Here is a 25,674-nt window from a genome sequence, read left to right as displayed (position 1 = left end):
CTGGTTGAAAATCACCATGTGACGCAATTTGGTTGGTTGCTCAAGTCTCTAACTTGTTTTATTCAGAGTATGTATTGTAAATTGATTATTATTATTGATTTGTGAAGTCTTGAAGCCAGAAACACACTGTTTGTGATATTGTTATGCTAGGCGTAGGCGCACACCAGTTAGTCAAGACAAGACAAGACATGATCAGGCACGCTCAGTCACAATACTTCACATAGTTGCTTATGAAGACATGTCTAATTGCAATGAATAATCAGTGTGAGTTGCGTCATAAGCAGCTATGTGAAGTATTGTGACTGAACGTGTCTGATCATGTCTTGTCTTGACTAACTGGTGTGTGCCTAGCCTAATGCTATTAGATGCATTGTGATATTATGAGACGGGCGCTCGATAATGTATTTTCAACTCTAATTGCCGGTTAAATTTTAACCGTGATTAATTCCACGAGAACCAATCAGAGAAGGCGTTTTTGAAAAGACGGCTTCTCTGATTGGTTGTTTTGGAATTGATCACAGTTAGAATTCAACCGGCTTTTGTGCAACCGGCCCTTTACTGTCCTTGCAGTTTGTGATATCACCATGCTATCAATTTATGTATATTTGTTTTGTCAGATTGTGCTGATCATGTGGATGTAATACTAGCACGTAACCCGTGCTCCGCCCGCAAGGATCTATTTTAAAACTTGACCTAATGAAATGTTGAAAAATTGAAAATAGGCCTATAACATAACCATCCTCGATTAATTAAGATTCTATAGGCAAAATTTGAAGTTAGTCCAGTAGTTGAGACGTGATGATGCGTCAACACAATACCATGAAGAAATTATCCTCTAAATCTCATGGATTTATCTCTTACCGAATTTCAAATGTTCTGTCCCAAAAAATCAAACTTTGGGCGCTCATATCTCAAAAAGAGTTATGATCGAAAAAAAATGTTTTCCAGAGAGAACTTTTTCATTTTGATACCAGTATAAAGTTTTTTCAGCGTTTGCACAACATTAATAGGTCGTCCTATAGTGCTGTTGGCTTGGACTGAGGTACTTGTGGTTATAATGACAGTATTTGTTCAACTTTGGAATTGCTATCCTTGTCTATCATTCGACAAAGCCGGTGGTACTATCCTTTTCTAAGTCCACAACGATGCCAATCATGTTTTTGACAGTGTAGAAATATAATTAATTAATGCAGAGAATCGTCATCACAATTCTCATATCTTTAAACACTGCCATTATAACGTGGACCTCACTATAGGGCCAAACCACATGAAGCGTTTTTTCAGACGAGTCGGACAAGAAGCTCGCCGATTGGCTGATTGGATTGGAGTTTGAAAATTAGCTGATAATCATCCAATCGAAGAGCATCCTGCCCTGCCGACTCGTCTGAAAAAACGCTTCATGTGGCTTGACTCTAAAGGTCAATGACACTTGGCTTTGCTGCTGGTACTACACACATTTATTAAATGTTGCCAAGTCTTACTGTGCAATTGATTTTGGAATAATTATTTTGCATTTTTATAGGATACAGAAGAGAGGGGAATGATGGCCAGCTCCACAGAAGAAGACAAATGGAGGATATCAAGAAGAAGCAGATTACAAAGTGACAAGTGCAAAATGATAAGACTCTAATTTAGTGCAATGATTGATTTCAAGTGAAAAAGTCAAGTGTGAGAATGAAAGGACTCTAATCTGGTTTCACTCACACCAAGGACATTGAAATGTTTTGTTGTTGTGTTATGTTTTTCAGCTTTTGCATGTTGTCATGTTTTTTTTAGCTTTTTCTTGTTCTGAAATAAATGAGCATTGGGTGTGTTCTATTTTGGGGTGGGGGGGCTTTTCAGGCATCGATGCAGGCAGGCAGTATGAGGAGGAGGGGAGAGGACATCGCAGAACTTCAAAAAAGGTAAAAGTCAGCTCTCAACCGATTTCAACAGTTCAATCAAATTCTCTCTTCTCATACTTTTCAATTTATTTCAGTTTTCATCATTTCAATCATTTGTCTTTACAGTATTTTAAATTTTCATACAAGTTTATAATTATTTACAAGTGGCATCTTTCGATGTAACTTGTGAAGCTCCTTCTTTTGAATCAATTTTTCTTTTAAATACATTCAATTTGTAAATACGTTCAATTCTAAAGTCTGACTTTTGTAATTAAATGTAATTAAATTTGTATTGTTGAACTGTTCAATTCGGTTGTGGGCGACTTGTATGAAATTGGTGATGCATGCCTAGACCATCAACCCCTTTTTAGTAGTTTCTCTTCAGTTATTCTTTCTATTAGCTTTGTTTTTGAAATTTAAATTTTATTTTCTCACTGTTTAGTTTCAGGTTTTATTTATTTGCTTTGGAGGCGAACCTTCAGTTCAAATTCAATATCGAAGTATATGTCGATACATGGTTATTTTTTGTTTTCCTGTACTTTTTAGGAAATGTCCCTTCTATTTTTTAGTTTCAGGTTTTATTTATTTGCTTTGGAGGAGAACCTTCAGTTCAAATTCAATATCGAAGTATATGTCGATACATGGTTATTTTTTGTTTTCTTGTACTTTTTAGGAAATGTCCCTTCCATTTTTTAGTTTCAGGTTTTATTTATTTGCTTTGGAGGCGAACCTTCAGTTCAAATTCAATATCGAAGTATATGTCGATACATGGTTATTTTTTGTTTTCTTGTACTTTTTAGGAAATGTCCCTTCCATTTTTTAGTTTCAGGTTTTATTTATTTGCTTTGGAGGCGAACCTTCAGTTCAAATTCAATATCGAAGTATATGTCGATACATGGTTATTTTTTGTTTTCTTGTACTTTTTAGGAAATATCCCTTCCATTTTTTAGTTTCAGGTTTTATTTATTTGCTTTGGAGGCGAACCTTCCGTTCAAATTCAATATCAAAGTATATGTCGATACATGGTTATTTTTTGTTTTCTTGTACTTTTTAGGAAATATCCCTTCCATTTTTTAGTTTCAGGTTTTATTTATTTGCTTTGGAGGCGAACCTTCAGTTCAAATTCAATATCGAAGTATATGTCAATACATGGTTATTTTTTGTTTTCTTGAGCTTTTAGGAAATGTCCCTTCCATTTTTTATTTTCAGTTCTTTCTGTTCTAGGATTGACCCTTTTCATAATTCTTTGCTAGATTTGTTAATGGACCCCCAGTCCATTAAATACTCAGAATTAGTACTTTCTCTTTATTACAATTCCCTTTTCTTCTAATATAATGTTAGTTTCATTGAATTGTTAGATATTTTGTTGGGTGTTGCCACACTGTTATGCTTTTTTTCAGGTGGAAATCGTCTTCATCTTCTTTTTCCTGTATTTTTCTTTCTTGTGTCTTGTGTTGTTGCATCTTTCAAAATATTTTTAGCCAACTTCTAAAAACTCATATTTTCTGTATATTTTTGTAAAGTGTATTGTAAAATGTCCCTTCCTTTACCTCATATTCATTTTCTGCTTTGCCTTTCCCTCATCCTCTCCAGTGTAAATTCCTTACCTACTTAGTTCTTCTGTCTCCATCTCTCAAGTAGTATTTCACCTCAACTCATCCTTCCTCCACTACACTCACTCTCCACTTCCTCTAAATACAAATCTACTTTCACTCCTTCTCACTCCTTAATTTTTGTCTAACTGGCATTCTCGTTCCATTGCATTCTTACCACCTTTTCCTTACTCCTACTATCATTCTCATTTCTGCATCCTTATCCTGATATTTTTCATCTTCTTCCACAATCCTCTGCTTTCATTCCTAACTCTGGATCCATATCCAGGTATTTATTGTCTCCTTCCACAATTCCTCGCTATCATTCCTATCCCTGTATCCTATCCTGGTATTTTTTGTCTCCTCCCACAATTTACTTCTATTATTCCTACCCCTTCATCCTGGTATTTTTTGTCTCCTCCCACAATTTACTTCTATTATTCCTACCCCTTCATCCTGGTATTTTTTGTCTCCTCCCACAATTTACTTCTATTATTCCTACCCCTTCATCCTGGTATTTTTTGTCTCCTCCCACAATTTACTTCTATCATTCCTACCCCTTCATCCAAATCCTAGTATTTTTTGTCTATCCACAATTCACTACTATCATTCCTAACCCACCATCCATATCCTGGTATTTTTTGTCTCTATCCACAATTCACTACTATCATTCCTAACCCACCAACCATATCCTGGTATTTTTTGTCTCCTCCGACAATTTACTTCTATCATTCCTACCCCTTCATCCAAATCCTGGTATTTTTTGTCTATCCTGGTATTTTTTGTCTCTATCCACAATTCACTACTATCATTCCTAACCCACCAACCATATCCTGGTATTTTTTGTCTCCTCCGACAATTTACTTCTATCATTCCTACCCCTTCATCCAAATCCTGGTATTTTTTGTCCACAATTCACTACTATCATTCCTAACCCACCATCCATATCCTGGTATTTTTTGTGTCTCCATCCACAATACCCAGTAAACATGTCTGCTATTCCCCAACTATATCCTATTACTTCAGCTTGCTCATCCTCCACTATCATGATAGCTCATCTTATTGTCACCCACCCCCCACAACGTTTCATACTGCAATATCTTCCAATCCTCTTTAGCTATCATCACTTTAGCAATCCCTTTCTATTCACAATTGCCATCACTACAATCCATTCCATGCACAACCCCTCCACCCACCCATCATTCATTTGACTGAATCTACTTTAGTAATCATTTCTCTCCTTATCTTGATGTTAATTTTGTCCTTCATTCCCTTATTTTCTTCTTTGCACTTTTTTGGCAATAATTAAGTGTAGGTAATTAATATCAACGATAATTAGTATTCAATATTCTGACAGATGCAACAACAATTAAGTGTGGCAACACTCTTTTAGTGTAGATTGCTTGTGTGTCCCCCCCTCATGATGGTCTAGACATGCACTTACCTCTTTCATCAATCTTCTCACTCCTTTGGGAGTTACCCCTTCAGAAGGGGAACCACTCTTCCCCCCCCTTTGGGGAACTTTCCCTTTCCCATGCGGGGGAGGGAAAGCCCCCATTGGGGGGATTTGACCCTCTCCCTTCTGGGGAGGGAAAACTGTCACCTGGCTCTTTGTGGTCCAGTCAGGCTCAATGCGCCCTTTGGCGTGGGTGGGACCACTCACTACATTGGGGGGGGCCAGGAACACATGGAGCCAGGTGCCAGTACTTGGACGGAAAGATTAGTGCCCGTTTTTTTCTTGGGGACTTTTCGACAGTGAACGTTTCACTGTAAACCTGAATCTAAATGAAGAGGAGGAAATAAAAAAAAAAAAAAAAAAAAATTGGAATTTATATGGAATTTGGAATATTGAATATATATTTGGAATATATATTGAATATATATTTGGAATATTGAATATATATGGAATATATATTGAATATATATGGAATATATATTGAATATATATGGAATATATATTGAATATATATATGGAATTTGGAATATTGAATATATATTTGGAATATTGAATATATATGGAATATATATTGAATATATATTTGGAATATTGAATATATATTTGGAATATTGAATATATATATATGGAATTTGGAATATGTATAGAAAAATTAAATATATTAACAAGGTGGTTGATTTGTTCAAACTTTATTGTTCTTCAAATTTACAATGTATACATTTATTCTTCAATATCTATATTCATGTGTTCTTATAAATAAATATATACATACTGGAATTCTTTCAATCTTAACTCTAGTTGTTAATCTTAAGCTTGAGGAGGGGGAGGTTGAAGGTAGAAACTCTAGTTGTCAATCTTAAGCTTGAGGAGGGGGAGTTGAAGGTAGAAACTCTAGTTGTCAATCTTAAGCTTGAGGAGGGGGAGGTTGAAGGTAGAAACTCTAGTTGACAATCTTAAGCTTGAGGAGGGGGAGGTTGAAGGTAGAAACTCTAGTTGTCAAGCTTAAGCTTGAGGAGGGGGAGGTTGAAGGTAAAACTCTAGTTGTCATCTTAAGCTTGAGGAGGGGAGGTTGAAGGTAGAACTCTAGTTGTCAAGCTAAGCTTGAGGAGGGGAGGTTGAAGGTAAAACTCTAGTTGTCAAGCTTAAGCTTCAGGAGGGGGAGGTTGAAGGTAAAACTCTAGTTGTCAATTAAGCTTGAGGAGGGGAGGTTGAAGGTAAAACTCTAGTTGTCAAGCTTAAGCTTCAGGAGGGGGAGGTTGAAGGTAGAAACTCTAGTTGTCAAGCTTAAGCTTCAGGAGGGGGAGGTTGAAGTAGAAACTCTAGTTGTCAATCTTAAGCTTGAGGGGGGGAGGTTGAAGGTAGAAACTCTAGTGTCAAGCTTAAGCTTCAGGAGGGGGAGGTTGAGGTAGAAACTCTAGTTGTCAAGCTTAAGCTTCAGGAGGGGGAGGTTGAGGTAGAAACTCTAGTTGTCAAGCTTAGCTTGAGGAGGGGGAGGTTGAGGTAGAAACTCTAGTTGTCAAGCTTAAGCTTCAGGAGGGGGAGGTTGAAGTAGAAACTCTAGTTGTCATCTTAAGCTTGAGGAGGGGAGGTTGAAGGTAAAACTCTAGTTGTCAATTAAGCTTGAGGAGGGGAGGTTGAAGGTAAAACTCTAGTTGTCAATCTTAAGCTTGAGGAGGGGAGGTTGAAGGTAGAAACTCTAGTAGTCAATCTTAAGCTTGAGAGGGGGAGGTTGAAGGTAGAACTCTAGTTGTCAATTAAGCTTGAGGAGGGGAGGTTGAAGGTAAAACTCTAGTTGTCAAGCTTAAGCTTGAGGGGGGGAGGTTGAAGGTAGAACTCTAGTTGTCAATCTTAAGATTGATGAGGGGGAGGTTGAAGGTAGAAACTCTAGTGTCAAGCTTAAGCTTCAGGAGGGGGAGGTTGAAGGTAAAACTCTAGTTGTCAATCTTAAGCTTGAGGAGGGGGAGTTGAAGGTAGAAACTCTAGTGTCAAGCTTAAGCTTCAGGAGGGGGAGGTTGAAGGTAAAACTCTAGTTGTCAAGCTAAGCTTGAGGAGGGGAGGTTGAAGGTAAAACTCTAGTTGTCATCTTAAGCTTGAGGGGGGGAGGTTGAAGGTAGAAAGTCTAGTTGTCAAGCTTAAGCTTGAGGGGGGGAGGTTGAAGGTAGAAACTCTAGTTGTCAGCTTAAGCTTGAGGGGGGGAGGTTGAAGGTAGAAACTCTAGTTGTCAAGCTTAGCTTGAGGAGGGGGAGGTTGAGGTAGAAACTCTAGTTGTCAAGCTTAGCTTGAGGAGGGGGAGGTGAAGGTAGAAACTCTAGTTGACAATCTTAAGCTTGAGGAGGGGGAGGTTGAGGTAGAAACTCTAGTTGTCAGCTTAAGCTTGAGGAGGGGAGGTTGAAGGTAAAACTCTAGTTGTCAGCTTAAGCTTGAGGGGGGGAGGTTGAAGGTAGAAACTCTAGTGTCAAGCTTAAGCTTCAGGAGGGGGAGGTTGAAGGTAAAACTCTAGTTGTCAATCTTAAGATTGATGAGGGGGAGGTTGAAGGTAGAAACTCTAGTTGTCAATTAAGCTTGAGGAGGGGAGGTTGAAGGTAGAAACTCTAGTTGTCAATCTTAAGATTGATGAGGGGGAGGTTGAAGTAGAAACTCTAGTTGTCAATCTTAAGATTGATGAGGGGGAGGTTGAAGTAGAAACTCTAGTTGTCAATCTTAAGATTGATGAGGGGGAGGTTGAAGGTAGAAACTCTAGTAGTCAATCTTAAGCTTGAGAGGGGGAGGTTGAAGTAGAAACTCTAGTTGACAATCTTAAGCTTGAGAGGGGGAGGTTGAAGTAGAAACTCTAGTTGTCAATCTTAAGATTGATGAGGGGGAGGTTGAAGGTAGAACTCTAGTTGTCAATCTTAAGATTGATGAGGGGGAGGTTGAAGGTAGAACTCTAGTTGTCAATCTTAAGATTGATGAGGGGGAGGTTGAAGTAGAAACTCTAGTTGTCAATTAAGCTTGAGGAGGGGAGGTTGAAGGTAGAAACTCTAGTTGTCAATTAAGCTTGAGGAGGGGAGGTTGAAGGTAGAACTCTAGTTGTCAATCTTAAGATTGATGAGGGGGAGGTTGAAGTAGAAACTCTAGTTGACAATCTTAAGCTTGAGGGGGGGAGGTTGAAGGTAAAACTCTAGTTGTCAAGCTTAAGCTTCAGGAGGGGGAGGTTGAAGGTAAAACTCTAGTTGTCATCTTAAGCTTGAGGAGGGGGAGGTTGAAGGTAGAAACTCTAGTTGACAATCTTAAGCTTGAGGAGGGGGAGGTTGAAGGTAGAAACTCTAGTTGTCAATCTTAAGCTTGAGGAGGGGGAGGTTGAAGGTAGAAACTCTAGTAGTCAATCTTAAGCTTGAGGAGGGGGAGGTTGAAGGTAGAAACTCTAGTTGTCAATCTTAAGCTTGAGGAGGGGGAGGTTGAAGGTAGAAACTCTAGTTGTCAATCTTAAGCTTGAGGAGGGGGAGGTTGAAGGTAGAAACTCTAGTTGTCGATCTTAAGATTGAGGAGGGGAAGTTTGAAGGTAGAAACTCTAGTTGTCGATCTTAAGATTGAGGAGGGGAAGGTTAAGAATTCAGTGATCAGATTGAGACAGTGGGAGGTCAGTTGAATGGTTAAATGTTTTGGGAATAGATATAGGATCTTAGGACTGGGTATAAGACCAATTAAAACTATATAACTACGTTATTGTTAAAAAGTACAATTATTTTCTCAATTTTCTTTTGGAAGAATGATAATTCTATAATAGCATAAAACTCTAGTTGTCGATCTTAAGATTGAGGAGGGGAAGGTTAAGAATTCAGTGATCAGATTGAGACAGTGGGAGGTCAGTTGAATGGTTAAATGTTTTGGGAATAGATATAGGATCTTAGGACTGGGTATAAGACCAATTAAAACTATATAACTACGTTATTGTTAAAAAGTACAATTATTTTCTCAATTTTCTTTTGGAAGAATGATAATTCTATAATAGCATACAAAATTATATTTCTCACTACTAAATGTTGGTTTCGTTTCAATTTGTACATTCTATTGGATGGTTCATATAGATATAGAGTATATAGTAGATTCAGAAAGTGAACAGTAACTGATGTAATTTGAATTAAAAAAGTTAGTGAACTGAAGTATGATCAATGATTACTTGAACATAATGTTACAATTATATGAATATTATGTGTCAGTAATCATACAAATATCCATTGTTATCTCATCATCAATACCACATTCTCAAATCTACATTGAACACCTATGAGTTTCAATTAGATTAATAATGATGGAAATTAAATAAATGAAACACAACATAAACCATAATTTATTTCTTCATTTCAAATAACACCACACTGGAAATAGGAATTTACAGTAATAATGCTACTACTGTATAAATATGACCAGCGTATATTTCAATGAAAATAATAACACTTTTACTGCACTGCAATCTATTTGAAACTCATCGGTGTTACAATACTCTATTTGAGAATCAAAGAGGAAGAGAGAGAAAGAGAGAGAGACCCTCTTACACAGAATGTCACCACAGACCAGAATTCAATAAATGTCGCAAGTTACAAATTGATAAATTCAACCACTTACAATTTACAGTCTATTTATTTATAGAATCAGAAGCATTTAAATAATTGAATGGAAAACTAGGCTCCCTGTTCTGTTCCTAAACTCAGCCCAATAAATTGGGTTGCACGACTTTTCAATCGCCCTCTACAAACGCATAAGCCCACCCACCTATTGACTGACAAGCCACTATTCAGTTTCAAGCGTATTTCTATTATTTGTAAATGGTTGAACGAAAATCATATACGGCACTCAATTTCTATTTCTAAATTGGCAACTAACAAAACCATTTAGTATCAAGTGAGATTTTCATTTTATGAGCCGGTTGCACAAAAGCCAGTTAAATTTTAACCTGGATCAATTCCAAGAGAACCAATCAAAGAAGCAGTCTTTTATCACGGTTAATCAGAGAAATTAATCACGATTAAAATTTAACCGGCTTTTATCCAAACGGACCTATGTTTTACGTAAATCTGATTGAACCAATAACATCAATTCCATTGTTAATTAAAATTTTATAAATGCAATTGTTTGAATAAATGAATGTATAAAATTTGATTAAATTTAAAAGTCCCATTTACACGAAAGCCGGTTAACTCTTGACCGTGATTAATTTTTTGAGAACCAATCAGAGAAGGCTTTTTTGAAAAGAGCGGCTTCTCTGATTGGTTCTCTTGGAATTAACCACGATTGAAATTTAACCGGCTTTTGTGCAACTGGCACTAATATCAATTCATAACTTGCGACTTGTGGCCCCCTGAATAAATACAACATTATAGACGTTGCATTACTGATTGAATGGAATTCCAGAGCCACTTCAACAATCGACTATCTTGTATAATATTGTAAGACATGAGTAGCTCATTCCATGCATAACCTTTGTAACAATTAGGACCGGTTGCACAACAGCCGGTTAAATTTTAACCGTGATTAATTCCACGAGAACCAATCAGAGAAGGCCTTTTAGATAATACGGGTTCTCGTGGTATTAATCACGATTGAAATTTAACCGGCTGTTGTGCAACCGGCACTTGAAGTTGGTAGTACATTAGTGACTTGTACATTGGTGAAGCACAACTGAATGGGTTCTCCTGTAGATTAACTATGTGTGGACCAGTCGACGGTTCGGAACTCACCTGTGATTGATCTCCACTCAGCTGCAGATATCCATCCTAACTTACCTTCAATATAAGCATCAAGCTCTCAGATATTTCATGCCACCATTATTTTAATAAAATATGCTATTCTCTCTGAATCCTCAGAACCATAATCATCGAGGCTGTTTTCACAGTTTAAACAGAATCTGAGCAGCTGTTGGCTAAAATTTGAACTCATAATTTCATTATCTATCGTAATGTGTGATAAAATTTTTAGCGTTCAAAGCATAAGCTGTTCCGAATCCGTTCAAACTCCCTGTCTACAAACGGCACACAACTTGGATTCAGATGACAAGCTGATCGGAATTTGTTTAAACTCACTCTGGGCAAGCTGTCCACAATTTATTTATTCAAAACACCAGCTGTTCAGATTGAGTTTAAACTCAAATTTTACAACACAGGGTACCTATACACAATGTGATGCATTATCACGAGCTGATTCGATTCAGTTTAAACTCACTCTGGGCAAGCTGGCCACAATTTATTTATTCCAAACAACAGCTGATCAGATTGAGTTTAAACTCACACTTTATAACAAAGGGTACCTACACAATATGGTGATGCATTATCACGAGCTGATTCGATTCAGTTTAAACTCACTCTGGGCAAGCTGTCCACAATTTATTTATTCAAAACACCAGCTGTCAGATTGAGTTTAAACTCACACTTTATAACAAAGGGTACCTACACAATATGGTGATGCATTATCACGAGCTGATTCGATTCAGTTTAAACTCACTCTGGGCAAGCTGTCCACAATTTATTTATTCAAAACACCAGCTGATCAGATTGAGTTTAAACTCACACTTTATAACAAAGGGTACCTACACAATGTGATGCATTTCACGAGCTGATTCGATTCAGTTTAAACTCACTCTGGGCAAGCTGTCCACAATTTATTTATTCAAAACACCAGCTGTTCAGATGAGTTTAAACTCACACTTTATAACAAAGGGTACCTACACAATATGTGATGCATTATCACGAGCTGATTCGATTCAGTTTAAACTCACTCTGGGCAAGCTGTCAACAATTTATTTATTCAAAACACCAGCTGTTCAGATTGAGTTTAAACTGACATTGCAAACTATCAATATTACTTTGATAAGTATTTGGAATAATAAACACCAGCTGATCAGATTCAGTTTAAGCCTACAATGTATGTGTAAACAGCCCGGGGCGGAAAGTTTGAAATTTTCAAAAATATTGCAATAACTAATTGTCTGTATCTGTTGAATGAACCAATCCATTAGCTATGTACAATAATTGACTACTATAGTGTGCGCGGTCCACGTTATAAAGTCAGCACCTCATTAACATTGGTGTTGCTATCCTTGTCTATCTGCAGACAAAGCAGATAGCGCACATAGTTTATTTATTCAAAACACCAGCTGTTCAGATTGAGTTTAAACTCACACTTTATAACAAAGGGTACCTACACAATGTGATGCATTTCACGAGCTGATTCGATTCAGTTTAAACTCACTCTGGGCAAGCTGTCCACAATTTATTTATTCAAAACACCAGCTGATCAAATTGAGTTTAAACTCACACTTTATAACAAAGGGTACCTACACAATGTGATGCATTATCACGAGCTGATTCGATTCAGTTTAAACTCACTCTGGGCAAGCTGGCCACAATTTATTTATTCAAAACACCAGCTGTTCAGATTGAGTTTAAACTCACACTTTATAACAAGGGTACCTACACAATATGGTGATGCATTATCACGAGCTGATTCGATTCAGTTTAAACTCACTCTGGGCAAGCTGTCCACAATTTATTTATTCAAAACACCAGCTGATCAGATTGAGTTTAAACTCACACTTTATAACAAAGGGTACCTACAAAATGTGATGCATTTCACGAGCTGATTCGATTCAGTTTAAACTCACTCTGGGCAAGCTGTCCACAATTTATTTATTCAAAACACCAGCTGATCAGATTGAGTTTAAACTCACACTTTATAACAAAGGGTACCTACACAATGTGATGCATTATCACGAGCTGATTCGATTCAGTTTAAACTCACTCTGGGCAAGCTGTCCACAATTTATTTATTCAAAACACCAGCTGATCAGATTGAGTTTAAACTCACACTTTACAAAGGGTACCTACAAAATGTGATGAATTTCACGAGCTGATTCGATTCAGTTTAAACTCACTCTGGGCAAGCTGTCCACAATTTATTTATTCAAAACACCAGCTGTTCAGATGAGTTTAAACTCACACTTTATAACAAAGGGTACCTACACAATGTGATGCATTATCACGAGCTGATTCGATTCAGTTTAAACTCACTCTGGGCAAGCTGTCAACAATTTATTTATTCAAAACACCAGCTGTTCAGATTGAGTTTAAACTGACATTGCAAACTATCAATATTACTTTGATAAGTATTTGGAATAATAAACACCAGCTGATCAGATTCAGTTTAAGCCTACAATGTATGTGTAAACAGCCCGGGGCGGAAAGTTTGAAATTTTCAAAAATATTGCAATAACTAATTGTCTGTATCTGTTGAATGAACCAATCCATTAGCTATGTACAATAATTGACTACTAGGCCTATAGTGTGCGCGGTCCACGTTATAAAGTCAGCACCTCATTAACATTGGTGTTGCTATCCTTGTCTATCTGCAGACAAAGCAGATAGCGCACATAGTTTATTTATTTGAGTAAAGAAAGAATTGAATTGAAAGCATGTTATTAACAACAGGATTACACAATCAATATTGGCTTAATATGAGTTTCTACCTGTCTTATCCATTAAGCCTGGTTTTCATTAGTAGAGTTAGTGGTTGATTTCCCTGGGCAAGTACTAACTATCTTGTGAACTCTCCCAATGAAAACGATCATGGTAGAGTACTAGTTTTTAGTAGAGTAGAGTGGGATAGTACTCTACACTTGCCTTCCCCACCGCCGCTTCTCACTCTACTCTACCACTACTATGCTAATGAAAACAGTGTCGAGCTGGTAGAGTAGAGTCGTGTCGTAGGCCATCAAGTTTAAGGCTGTGCAAAGGCTGAAAATGAAATTTCTACTGGTGATATTTTTCAAAGCTTTTCGATTTGTTATTCAATTTACCAAAAATAACTCAACTAAAAGTTATTTTTGGTTATTTTTAGTAAATTGAATAACTATCTTAAAAATTGATATTTTCAGAAAATTTTTGTTTTACTAGATCAACAGTACCATGAAGAATCTATCCTCTGAATCTCATGGATTCATCTCTTACCGAATTTGAAATGTTCTGTCCCAAAAATTTAAACTTTAGGCGCTCATATCTCAAAAAGTAATGATCAGAAAAAAAATGTTTTCCTGAGAAAACTTTTTCATTTCGATAGCTTGATGAAATACAAATCAAAAAACTTTGAAAAATATCTCGAGTAAAAAGTTTATTTTTAGCCTTTGCACAGCCTTAATAAAGTGTAAATAATATAGTTTATTTATTTATTTAGAACAGTCACAAACACGATATTTGGAAAGAGAAACAGGCAATTGCCCAAAACTTCTTCAATTCCTTGATTTTGGCACATAAATAGTCCAAAGTGAGGTTAAGTTTAAAATTTCTGTTTTCACCAAAGATTAACACTCAGAGAATACGTATTCGAGATATGACTGATGAATTTTGAATTTCGAAGGGTTGATAAGAGCCGGAAATAACACTAAACAATCCGAAAGTTTCAATAATATTGCAATAACTTGAAAATTTTGAGCAGAAAAATTAAAACTACTATCACTGCAACTATCAGCTGATAGTAATGCTATATTTAACAACATAATGACGAAATATTACTGTTAATCGCTAAATGGCTTTGTTTACACGTCATATCTAGGAGACACAGTGATTGTACATGGATTGAAATTTTGTAGATAGTATTCTTATCAACAATATACAACATCTTAATATAGTGATAGTAAATCATAATATCAACAACAAATTTTGAGAGTATCATGAGAATCAAGAAAGAAGAAAGGGTTAAAATGGCGTTATATATACAATCGATAAAAAAAACTTGCTTATTTTCAAGTACTCGCGAGGCATTTTATTAAATTTGAGGGCGCTGAATCTGAAATCACAATTTCTCTATCTCCATTTTTACGCGATTTAGGTTTTGGTGGATAGGCAGGCAAAAGACGGACGGTTTGATGGAGAAAGATTGCCGGCCGAAACAATTCAAGTTGGACGACTTAAGCTTGAAGACCGACCGATCCGTTTTACCGTTCAGACGCAACGACTTACATGCTCCGACTTTTGCTTGAGTAAAGAAAGAATTGAATTGAAAGCATGTTATTAACAACAGGATTACACAATCAATATTGGCTTAATATGAGTTTCTACCTGTCTTATCCATTAAGCCTGGTTTTCATTAGTAGAGTTAGTGGTTGATTTCCCTGGGCAAGTACTAACTATCTTGTGAACTCTCCCAATGAAAACGATCATGGTAGAGTACTAGTTTTTAGTAGAGTAGAGTGGGATAGTACTCTACACTTGCCTTCCCCACCGCCGCTTCTCACTCTACTCTACCACTACTATGCTAATGAAAACAGTGTCGAGCTGGTAGAGTAGAGTCGTGTCGTAGGCCATCAAGTTTAAGGCTGTGCAAAGGCTGAAAATGAAATTTCTACTGGTGATATTTTTCAAAGCTTTTCGATTTGTTATTCAATTTACCAAAAATAACTCAACTAAAAGTTATTTTTGGTTATTTTTAGTAAATTGAATAACTATCTTAAAAATTGATATTTTCAGAAAATTTTTGTTTTACTAGATCAACAGTACCATGAAGAATCTATCCTCTGAATCTCATGGATTCATCTCTTACCGAATTTGAAATGTTCTGTCCCAAAAATTTAAACTTTAGGCGCTCATATCTCAAAAAGTAATGATCAGAAAAAAAATGTTTTCCTGAGAAAACTTTTTCATTTCGATAGCTTGATGAAATACAAATCAAAAAACTTTGAAAAATATCTCGAGTAAAAAGTTTATTTTTAGCCTTTGCACAGCCTTAATAAAGTGTAAATAATATAGTTTATTTATTTATTTAGAACAGTCACAAACACGATATTTGGAAAGAGAAACAGGCAATTGCCCAAAACTTCTTCAATTCCTTGATTTTGGCACATAAATAGTCCAAAGTGAGGTTAAGTTTAAAATTTCTGTTTTCACCAAAGATTAACACTCAGAGAATACGTATTCGAGATATGACTGATGAATTTTGAATTTCGAAGGGTTGATAAGAGCCGGAAATAACACTAAACAATCCGAAAGTTTCAATAATATTGCAATAACTTGAAAATTTTGAGCAGAAAAATTAAAACTACTATCACTGCAACTATCAGCTGATAGTAATGCTATATTTAACAACATAATGACGAAATATTACTGTTAATCGCTAAATGGCTTTGTTTACACGTCATATCTAGGAGACACAGTGATTGTACATGGATTGAAATTTTGTAGATAGTATTCTTATCAACAATATACAACATCTTAATATAGTGATAGTAAATCATAATATCAACAACAAATTTTGAGAGTATCATGAGAATCAAGAAAGAAGAAAGGGTTAAAATGGCGTTATATATACAATCGATAAAAAAAACTTGCTTATTTTCAAGTACTCGCGAGGCATTTTATTAAATTTGAGGGCGCTGAATCTGAAATCACAATTTCTCTATCTCCATTTTTACGCGATTTAGGTTTTGGTGGATAGGCAGGCAAAAGACGGACGGTTTGATGGAGAAAGATTGCCGGCCGAAACAATTCAAGTTGGACGACTTAAGCTTGAAGACCGACCGATCCGTTTTACCGTTCAGACGCAACGACTTACATGCTCCGACTTTTGCTTGAGCAAAAGACTGAAGCCAAACTTGAGCGTCTGAACCGGGCTTTAAGGTTAGTTCTGTTCACTAGACAACACACTTTACCTGCTATTCTCAATTGTAGTGAAAACAGTTACTCGACCAAGTAAGTAGAGTAGAGTCAGTATGCCAGTAACTCGACCACTAACTCTACTAGTGAAAACCAGGCTTTAATGAATAAGATATCAGATCAGATGTAGGCCTACTGGAATAACTTTGGATCACACATCTATCCACTACACAAGGTTTTGGCAATAGAGATTCGGCAATTCTGCCGTTCTATCATTTCAACTGACTTTATAAAACGTAAATCTCACTATAGGTGCAAAGTTTAGAATTTAGAAATCTATCAACAAAACTACTGTCATACTATATTAGCTACTATACCAAGGTCCACGTTATAATGGCAGTGGAGAAAGATAGGAGAACAACGTAGCCGATCCTCCGCCTTCTATAGACGGTAGCTGATACAGGTTTATTGATGTAATATTAACTGTTCATTCTCGTTTGAAATAATCAATTATATTTGATCAGGCAAGAAAATATATTTTTCATTAGTGAATTTTCAAAATTAAAATTAAATATGTTGTTGATTATATTTCTACATTGTTAAAAAACGATCTGGCAACAAAGCAAAGCAAGAGATAGCGCTATCCGCTTTGTTGAATGATAGACAAGGATAGCAATACTAAACACTGCCATTATAACATTGACCTCACTATAGACATTCAGATAATTCTACACTAAGACCCAGTTGCACATAAGCCTGTTAAATTTTAATCACGATTAAATTCTACGAGAACCAAACCGAGAAGGGTTTCCCTTAAAGAAGGCTTCTCTGATTGGTACATGTGGCATTTATTTATTGAGGTTAGCACAAACAATTCAATGAGCGGAAAAGAGAAAAACAGGCTACTGCCCAAAACTTCCTCTAATTTAGTTTCAAATTGTCCAAGTATTATCATAGAGAAACGATAGCATAAGTAGATATCCCATGGTATAGGGCGTTTATGTCGCAACTTTTACTGTTATCCCAAGCCGATAGTTCACGTACTTCTTTCCTATGTGACGCTGGTAGTCTCTCAAATTGTGCCGTCTATACACTATAACCCCAACAAAACAGTAAAAATTTACAATAATCGACAGCAATCGGCTTGAGATAACAGTAAAAGTTGCGACATAAATTCCCTATACAATGGGATATCTACTTACGCTATTGTTTCTCTATGGTATTATACATAGGTTATGTTCATTTCAATTTCTACACAAAATCTTGAATCTTAAATCTACACACTTAATTAAATTTAAGTTTTGCAGTCTGTAGATTTTTATTGTAATCAAATTAAATCATCAATCTGCATTTAATCGGCATTATAAGTTAACAGACGTTTGTGCAAACTGGGGTAAATCTAGAACTAACTCACAGTTTTGTGAAACAACGTCAAATCGTCGTCAGCTTCCAGCTATAAGAATGATGTAGCAGAAGAGATACGGAGAACGAAGCAGAAGAAGAAGAAGAAGAAGCCTGTCGACTCACTCACGCTGTCCGCACTGAAAACAACAATCATTTATTTAAAGAAATCGCTAACAAAATTAAATATAATATCAATATTTATTTAAAAAAACAACATATTTTATTAAAAAAGTTTGACTGATTTTTAGCAAAGCACAAACAAGATTACTTGATGTTAAATTATGTACCTAATTATTATTATTGAACGAAAATCCAAATTAAATGCTGTAATCAGCCCCGAAGACTTATGCTACTGCAAATATTGCATAACAGGGTAAACAGCTATAGTGAGGCAGTTATAGTGAACAGTTATAATGGCAGTGGAGAAAGATAGGAGAAAACATTGCCGATTCTCTGTCTTGCCAATGCCTTCTATAGACGGTATCTGATAACTGTTCATTCTCGTTTAAAATAATAATTTATTGAGCAAGAAATTATCTTTTTCAATGATTTCATAATAATATTAAGATGAACTATTTTGTTAATTAATTATCAATTCTACATTGTTAAAAGACGGCAACATAGCATAGCGAGAAAGAGATAGCGCTATCCGCTTTGTTGAATGATAGACAAGGATAGCAATACCATTGCTAATCAAACACTGTCATTATAACGTGGACCGCACTATGTAATATAATAAAGGAAAGATTTGGCTTATACAAGTATGGGATACGAAATTCATGTCATTCGTGAATGGATACGGAAGACGAGTTTGTAACAAAATTGATATGAAATTGTGTTGTTTGTATCAAGTTTGGTGAGGGATTTGATACGGAAGTGAGTTGTTTGTATCAATTTTGATACAAAGTCTAAAAGACCCAACAAAACTGAATAAAACTCCAATCAAAACATGTTATAAGATTAACGTGTAACAGCCATACTTGAATGCTGTAACACTCTTTATACAAATGCCGACATTTTGCAGGGAATCAGCACACTAGAGATTCAGCTAAAGCAGTCATTATAAGAGAATATTGGTCGTCAAGTATACAGGTAAATTAAGCAATTTACCAGTTTAGCACCCAACCCTCCAGGAAGAAGACCCCGCGGGAGACCACAACAGAGATGGTGGCAACAGTTTAACACTGACATGGAGCGACAGAGAAAGATGCTGAGGAGTGAACTACCTGGAGAGTGTTGGTGCGGTCAAATATCAACTTAGGTGGCCGTGGCAGTAAGGCTCAACTCACACTTAGGCGACTCAGGTGGAGAAGAGACTGGACTCTAGTGGAGAGCATGTGTTTCCAAATGGTGACACACAGACCAGTCGATTCTAGTCTCCGCGACGTCTCCACCGGAGTCGCGTAAGTGTCAGTTGAGTTTAAGAGTAAGAGTAAATTAGGCAATAGTTGAATTGGTTTTGAAAAGACTGACCTGCGATGAAGGGTGTGCTCCATCAGACCAAGGTGCCAAGCTGCTAGGCTTCACCAATACATTGCACAACTCGTCTCAAGTATCTCCTCTTCCTCTCCTCCACCAATTTGTTGGTTCACACCTATAAATAAAATGATAACATTTCCATCTCTGAAAATTTCCCATCCTACTAGACATTCCATTTTAAACCCGTATTTAATCAAGGAGAATTATCAAACCCAATAAATATGTTACAATAAACTATAATTCCACCAAGTGCCGCTTGCACAAAAGCCGGTTAAAGTTAACCGTGGTTAACTTCACGAGAACCAATCAGAGAAGGCGTTTTTGAAAAGACAGCTTCTCTGATTAGTTCTCCTGGAATTAATCACGGTTAAAATTTAACCAGCTTTTGTGCAACCGGCACTCAGCCTTCAATTTTCTGCTGTTCGCGAGTGATAGAAGTTATGATAATTGGAAGACATAATAGATCTTATAAATCAAAACAAGACAGTGACAAGTAATCTTTAAAGATAATTTGAAAGTTGGTGGAGCTGACCAAAAAGCGGTCACCCGTCCAACGACAGCACTGAGCGCCCGTCACACTTACTTGTACCATAGAGAAACAATAGCATAAGTAGATATCCCATGGTATACGGCGTTCATGTCGCAACTTTTACTGTTATCTCAAGCCGATAGTCCACGCAGTTCTTTCCCGTGAAGCTGTGTGACGCTGGTAGTCTCTCATATTGGGCCGTTCATAGACTATCACCCCAACAAAACAGTAAAAACCGACAGTAATCGATAATAATCGGCTTGAGATAACAGTAACAGTTGCGACATGAACGCCGTATACCATGGGATATCTACTTACGCTATTGTTTATCTATGCTTGTACTAACACAACAAAAATAACATAAAAAACGATGACACATCACAACATGAGTAATTATTTTTCGATTATTCTTCAATTAAATAGAATATAAAATTTTATTAATAGCTGCACAGGGAAGGTGTGGTATTATATTATGATATCTCTCATCATTGTTTCATTATTTTGCATTGAAACTAAATAGCACATTTATCTACATATGACCGCATTGTGTTGAGCTGCAAGGCCTAGCCTCTCAAGCATTTGCTTACAATTACTTTAATTTTAATCAATTCCAGACAATACATAACACAGAATCAATAGTGGAAATAAGATAGTGAGATAAGTTATAAGCCTCACCTGTCAAATGCCATACTAGAAAGCTGTGGTCCATGACAGGAGTGAATCAGTAGCCAAGCTCCAATCGATGCGTTGCTGCCACACCTACAGCATAACACAAAAACACACATTGAAATCTCGCTAAATTCCCAATCGCATTTGAAATTACGAAGCCAGCAATAAATCATGAAGAAACAATTTTCAAGTTGTATAAATACGGTTCACATTTTTAAAATTTCAAATATTTTATATGACGTTCTTGGCTGAGGATGATACCTACATCATTCCAAGGCTTGTACGCAGGTTGATTATCCTTATCGAACTAAACAATAAAGAAAAGAATCGACTTATACATGTAGGGGGGAATGGGAAATTCACGAATGACGCATCATCACGTCTCAACTACTCAACTGATTAACTTGAAATTTGGCAAATATAGACTCGATTGCACAAAAGCTGATTAATCGTGATCAATTTTACGAGAAGGTGTTTTTGGAAAGTCGGCTTCTCTGATTGATTCTCGTGGAATTAATGACGGTTAAAATTTAACCGGATTTGTGCAACCGGCACTTAGATTCTTAATTTATAAAGGATGGTTATTTATTTATTATTTATAGATACAATTATTACAAATCATATAAATATGATCGGGATCGAACAACAGGCTTGGCTCAAAACTATTCTATTCCCGAATTTTTATTATTTATTTATTCGTGGACAGAATCACAAATCATAAAAATATGATTAGGAAGGAACAAAAGGCTTGGCCCAAATCTATTCCATTCCTAAATTTTGATAAAATAATAAAATGTGCCAAAAATATGTTATGTTTCTACTGTAAAACGTTCAAACGTTATTATGAATAACATATCCAATAAAATAGGTTATGCTTGCAAGTTCAAATTCTTTTTTTGCCAAAAAATATAATTTTGGGCTAGAAATTTTGAATTTAATAAAATTAAAACACCAAATTGAAGTCAAAACTTAATTATCACCGCACATTGAATAACTATTAGGTATATTTTGAATTCTTCAAGATTTTAGTGTGTCTAGTTTTCGGTTAGTCAAATTTTTAATGAGACCCTTGCGGTGCACGGGTTACCAGCTAGTCATAAATAAACGAAACACAGTTACAAGTACATTCCAAACCAAACTAATTTGACAGCACATCAGTGAAAGATACAAGCCTTATAACACTTGAATGAGTGAATACAAACTCATTCTGGCAGAATTGAAGATGGTGGTTATTCCATGGTTTCTTGATCGATCAAGAAACTTGAGCTATTATTAAAAGTATATAGCCTTGGCTATTACAGTTTGAAATGCAACCTTTCATATAAACTTTAAAATTTGAAGAATACAACATTACCATAAAATTACTCGAGCAAGATTTCCTTATATTAGTAGGCTATCAGTTTCCGCGTTCGCTTCATTGGGAATATTTTTTTCTTCAGTTCTAATGGGAATATAACACAAACACAAGGAAAAGGTTTTTATATAAAAATATTTTTACTGACCGCCCAATGTGGTATGAAATTAGAACAGTTAAATTATCAGAAAAATTAGGTTAGGTGATCATTAATCAATAATCATTACATTTCACATTGAGATCGAACGATTCCTATTTGTAAGACTTGAATAAAATTAACAACGGAGAGTAAATAAATATTGAACTCACAAGGCTATTATCCACAAACTATGAATACATCATCCATAAAATCAAAATAAGAAATCAGTGGTAGACTCAATTTATTAGAAATTAGAACTGAGGGACGCAGAACTGTACTGTAACGCATAACTTCAAATAGGATCACAAAATAGCACGGAAATTAATTACAAATTTAAAACATATTTACACCACAAATTATGAATAAATTATCCGTGAATCGAAATAAAATTTCATAGGTCTAGTAATTTAAACTGAGAATGGAATTAGTAACGCAACACTTCCAAAGTATTATTACAATGTACGAGCTCCAACATGAAGACATAAGCCGTGAAATTTCATAGGTTAGATTAACCGATAAGCTATTCCTACAACATAAAAAACTTTGGCTAGAATTTATTTATTTATTTATTCATATGCAAATACAATTCAGGTAAAAACAACAGGCATTTGCCCAAAACTGTTTCAAACCTTAATTTAGAATACACAGTCTAAAGGTTATGCTACTTACGTAACTTAAATGATAATATTATTCGTACACAATTTTGAGTCCAAAAAATTTATCTACTACAATTTTGAATTTATCAGATTGATCAATTTCCAAATACAAATCTAAACAAAACTATTCCTTCATAATTGCAAAAAATATTGAAATTTTCACTTAAATCCACAAAATCATGTAAACATCAAAACATATGAAAAATTCATAGAATTAAATTGAACTTTTTAAAATACAATAACTTCAATTAATATTTGATTATTCAAGAGGTAAGTTATTAGGTTTGAATCAAAACTAAACAAGAATCAAGTGGATAACCTGTTGAATACGATCACCTATCCGCTAACCGGCTATTGAACGTTTGTAAATGCATGGATGGAATAAGGAAATAAAAGTCAAAAGCTATATGAAATGTGATGAATATCAATAATAAAAAGTAAATTTTATAATGTACTTTACCTAAAATGCAGATAGAACGATAATTCAGTCAACGTTTGAGCAAATCAGACCATTGTCAAGAGTCAAGAGCACTTACGTTTGTGGATTCAGATAAATGTAGCACATTCACGTAATTAGAAACTATAAAATTATGTTGAAAGACTGTTATTTCGAACAGATATACTTTAGAATTACAATAATTCATTATTATCAAGGAAACTTTGAAAAATTAACACTATAAAATCCGGCTTTTGTTGTTTTGACAAGACAAGACAGACAGAGCAGAAAGGTCTGCTGGAGTCAAGAGCACTTACGTTTGTAGTCAGATAAATGTAGCACTAAAAGCACATTTACGCAATTGGAAAATATAAAATTATGTAGAAAAATTGTTATTTTGAATAAATATACTTTAGAATTACAATAATTATTGAGGAAACTTTAAAATATTCACTATAAAATCCTACAGTTGTTGTTTTGACTAGCTACCCAAGACAGATCTACATTGCCAACATGACGGAACTAAATTGATCTACATTTATTCAACTGATATTCCTTAGATTCTATTTGGAATTTATGACACAGAAATTAAATATTTTAGATTAAATAATTAATAAAATAGATAAATACATACGAAATTCCAGTTTATCGATATTATTTCGGAAATATTAACTAACTTCGACGAGCATTAACAGGAGATACTATTATCAGTATGGCTGTGGCACTGAACCTTCAAATTCAAAATTTCGCATTTCTAAGTTACGGCGTCGACACTAAAATGAGATTCAAAACAAGCTGTCAGAATTGGTTGGATCTAAAATACATATGTTATGCTGAAGAAATTCTGACAGCAAAAATAGAACATGAAAAACCTCAACTCACAAAAACCCAAAAATCGCAATAAAACTTCCGAAATTCAAAGCTATATCCATGTAAAACACAACTAAATTCTTATATCTGCTAAAATTAATATTATAATTAAGCATAGAGTACGATTTCAGATATTTCGAAGAGAAATTGTCCTGAACTGATCCATTTATTTGCAGCTAGCTCAATAAGATTTCAAATTGAGAGTTAAAAAAACTCAAATAATTGACCATTATTCAATGTATTTTTAGTTAATTAATAGAGAGATCTAGTGCAAATAAACTAAAACAGCCGCCCTTCTCTGTACAACTCGAATCATTTTTAAATCGTACAATAGCCTAATGACTAGGTTATTTAAAATAGGATGAGTGAATGATGAGAAATGACCTAAACATTCTATCTACAATCAATATCAATGATAATAAAATTATTTTTCAGAGATAATAGCACGAACAATTGGATGAGTGTGAGTTATGATTGATGAAAAACAAGATCCTACCTCTGTTACGGCCTTGGGTTCTCATCACTTGACACTTCACATAAAAATTTTACACAAAACTATCACACAGCCGGAAAATCAATTACACCACTAATAATAACATTGAAATAGCCTCATAATTCACACACGCGCTGATAATAAACTGTAATTTTAATATATTAATCAATGAAAATAAGTAGGACACGATGTGATGACCAGCTACCACGAAGCTATCACGTCTCTGACTGCACCCTGCACGATCTTGTCTCTACATCCCCAATCAGTGAGCCAATCACAGCGCTCCAAACAAAGGGAACTGGGCTTCTCAGCCAATGGCCGGCCGGCTTTCACCCAAATTCTTGACGACTGCACAAACGTGCGGAAGGTTGAAGAATCTTTCAAGATGTCCTGATATATATTTGATTAAAATCCCGAAAATGTCAAAAATTATTCAATACATGAAAGCTTGAAATAAACGCAATTTGAGTTCCAAATACGTTTTAGAAATTTGAAATGGGAATTACTGTATTATTTTTTTAATGGCATTTCAAGGGATCGAAAAACTAAAGTTGTTGCTATTTTGATTGAATTCTTGCCGACTAGACAAAGGAACCGAAGGTTCTAGAATATTTCAAGATGGCCTGATATTTATTTGATTAAAATCCCGAAAATGTCAAAATATTATTCAATACATGAACGCTTGAAATAAACGCAATTTGAGTTCCAAATACGTTTTAGAAATTTGAAATGGGAATTACTGACTTTTTAAAACCGTTTTAAGAGATGTAGGTAAAATAAATTTGTTGCTAATTTGATTGAAATGAAAAATGCTACCAAAAACCGACTATATCATTACGGCAGCCATAATGAATGGGGTATAACATTTCAATTTTTATTACGATGAGGCACAATGTACTATTTCATGAAAATCTAAGATAAAATGATTCCTAAGCTAAATTAATTCAAAATAAGCTTTGAATCTCGATCAAATTTAGATATTTATTAGAAAAACCATATTCATAGACAAATTACTACCCAATTCAATAAATTAGTTAGGCCTAGTACAGTATCAATGTAAGTACTTTTGAATAAAGAATAGATTTTAGAAAAGGTAATA

At 35.3% G+C, this 25,674-nt stretch overlaps 2 long non-coding RNA genes across 3 annotated transcripts; both read right to left on the bottom strand.

The window, feature by feature from the left end:
• Nucleotides 1-1,717: 1,717 nt before the first annotated feature.
• Nucleotides 1,718-4,235, bottom strand: LOC120354232. The gene is made up of 2 exons (XR_005572923.1): nt 2,487-4,235; nt 1,718-2,359 (listed from the first exon to the last, which is right to left on the bottom strand). It is a non-coding gene; the product is annotated as an uncharacterized LOC120354232 (long non-coding RNA).
• Nucleotides 4,236-10,144: 5,909 nt separating this feature from the next.
• LOC120354229 lies at nt 10,145-25,032 on the bottom strand. 2 transcript variants are annotated; one of them, XR_005572915.1, is made up of 5 exons: nt 24,579-25,032; nt 20,634-20,717; nt 19,424-19,544; nt 17,961-18,087; nt 10,145-12,011 (listed from the first exon to the last, which is right to left on the bottom strand). It is a non-coding gene; the product is annotated as an uncharacterized LOC120354229 (long non-coding RNA). The 2 variants fall into 2 exon arrangements; XR_005572916.1 differs by lacking the exon at nt 24,579-25,032 and adding an exon at nt 23,237-23,490.
• Nucleotides 25,033-25,674: the final 642 nt, after the last annotated feature.

Source organism: Nilaparvata lugens, chromosome 14 (assembly GCF_014356525.2).
Source record: "Nilaparvata lugens isolate BPH chromosome 14, ASM1435652v1, whole genome shotgun sequence".
Classification (NCBI taxonomy): domain Eukaryota; kingdom Metazoa; phylum Arthropoda; class Insecta; order Hemiptera; family Delphacidae; genus Nilaparvata; species Nilaparvata lugens.
The sequence above is the reverse complement of the archived record's forward strand: the minus strand, read 5'-3'. Positions and strand labels throughout refer to the sequence as shown.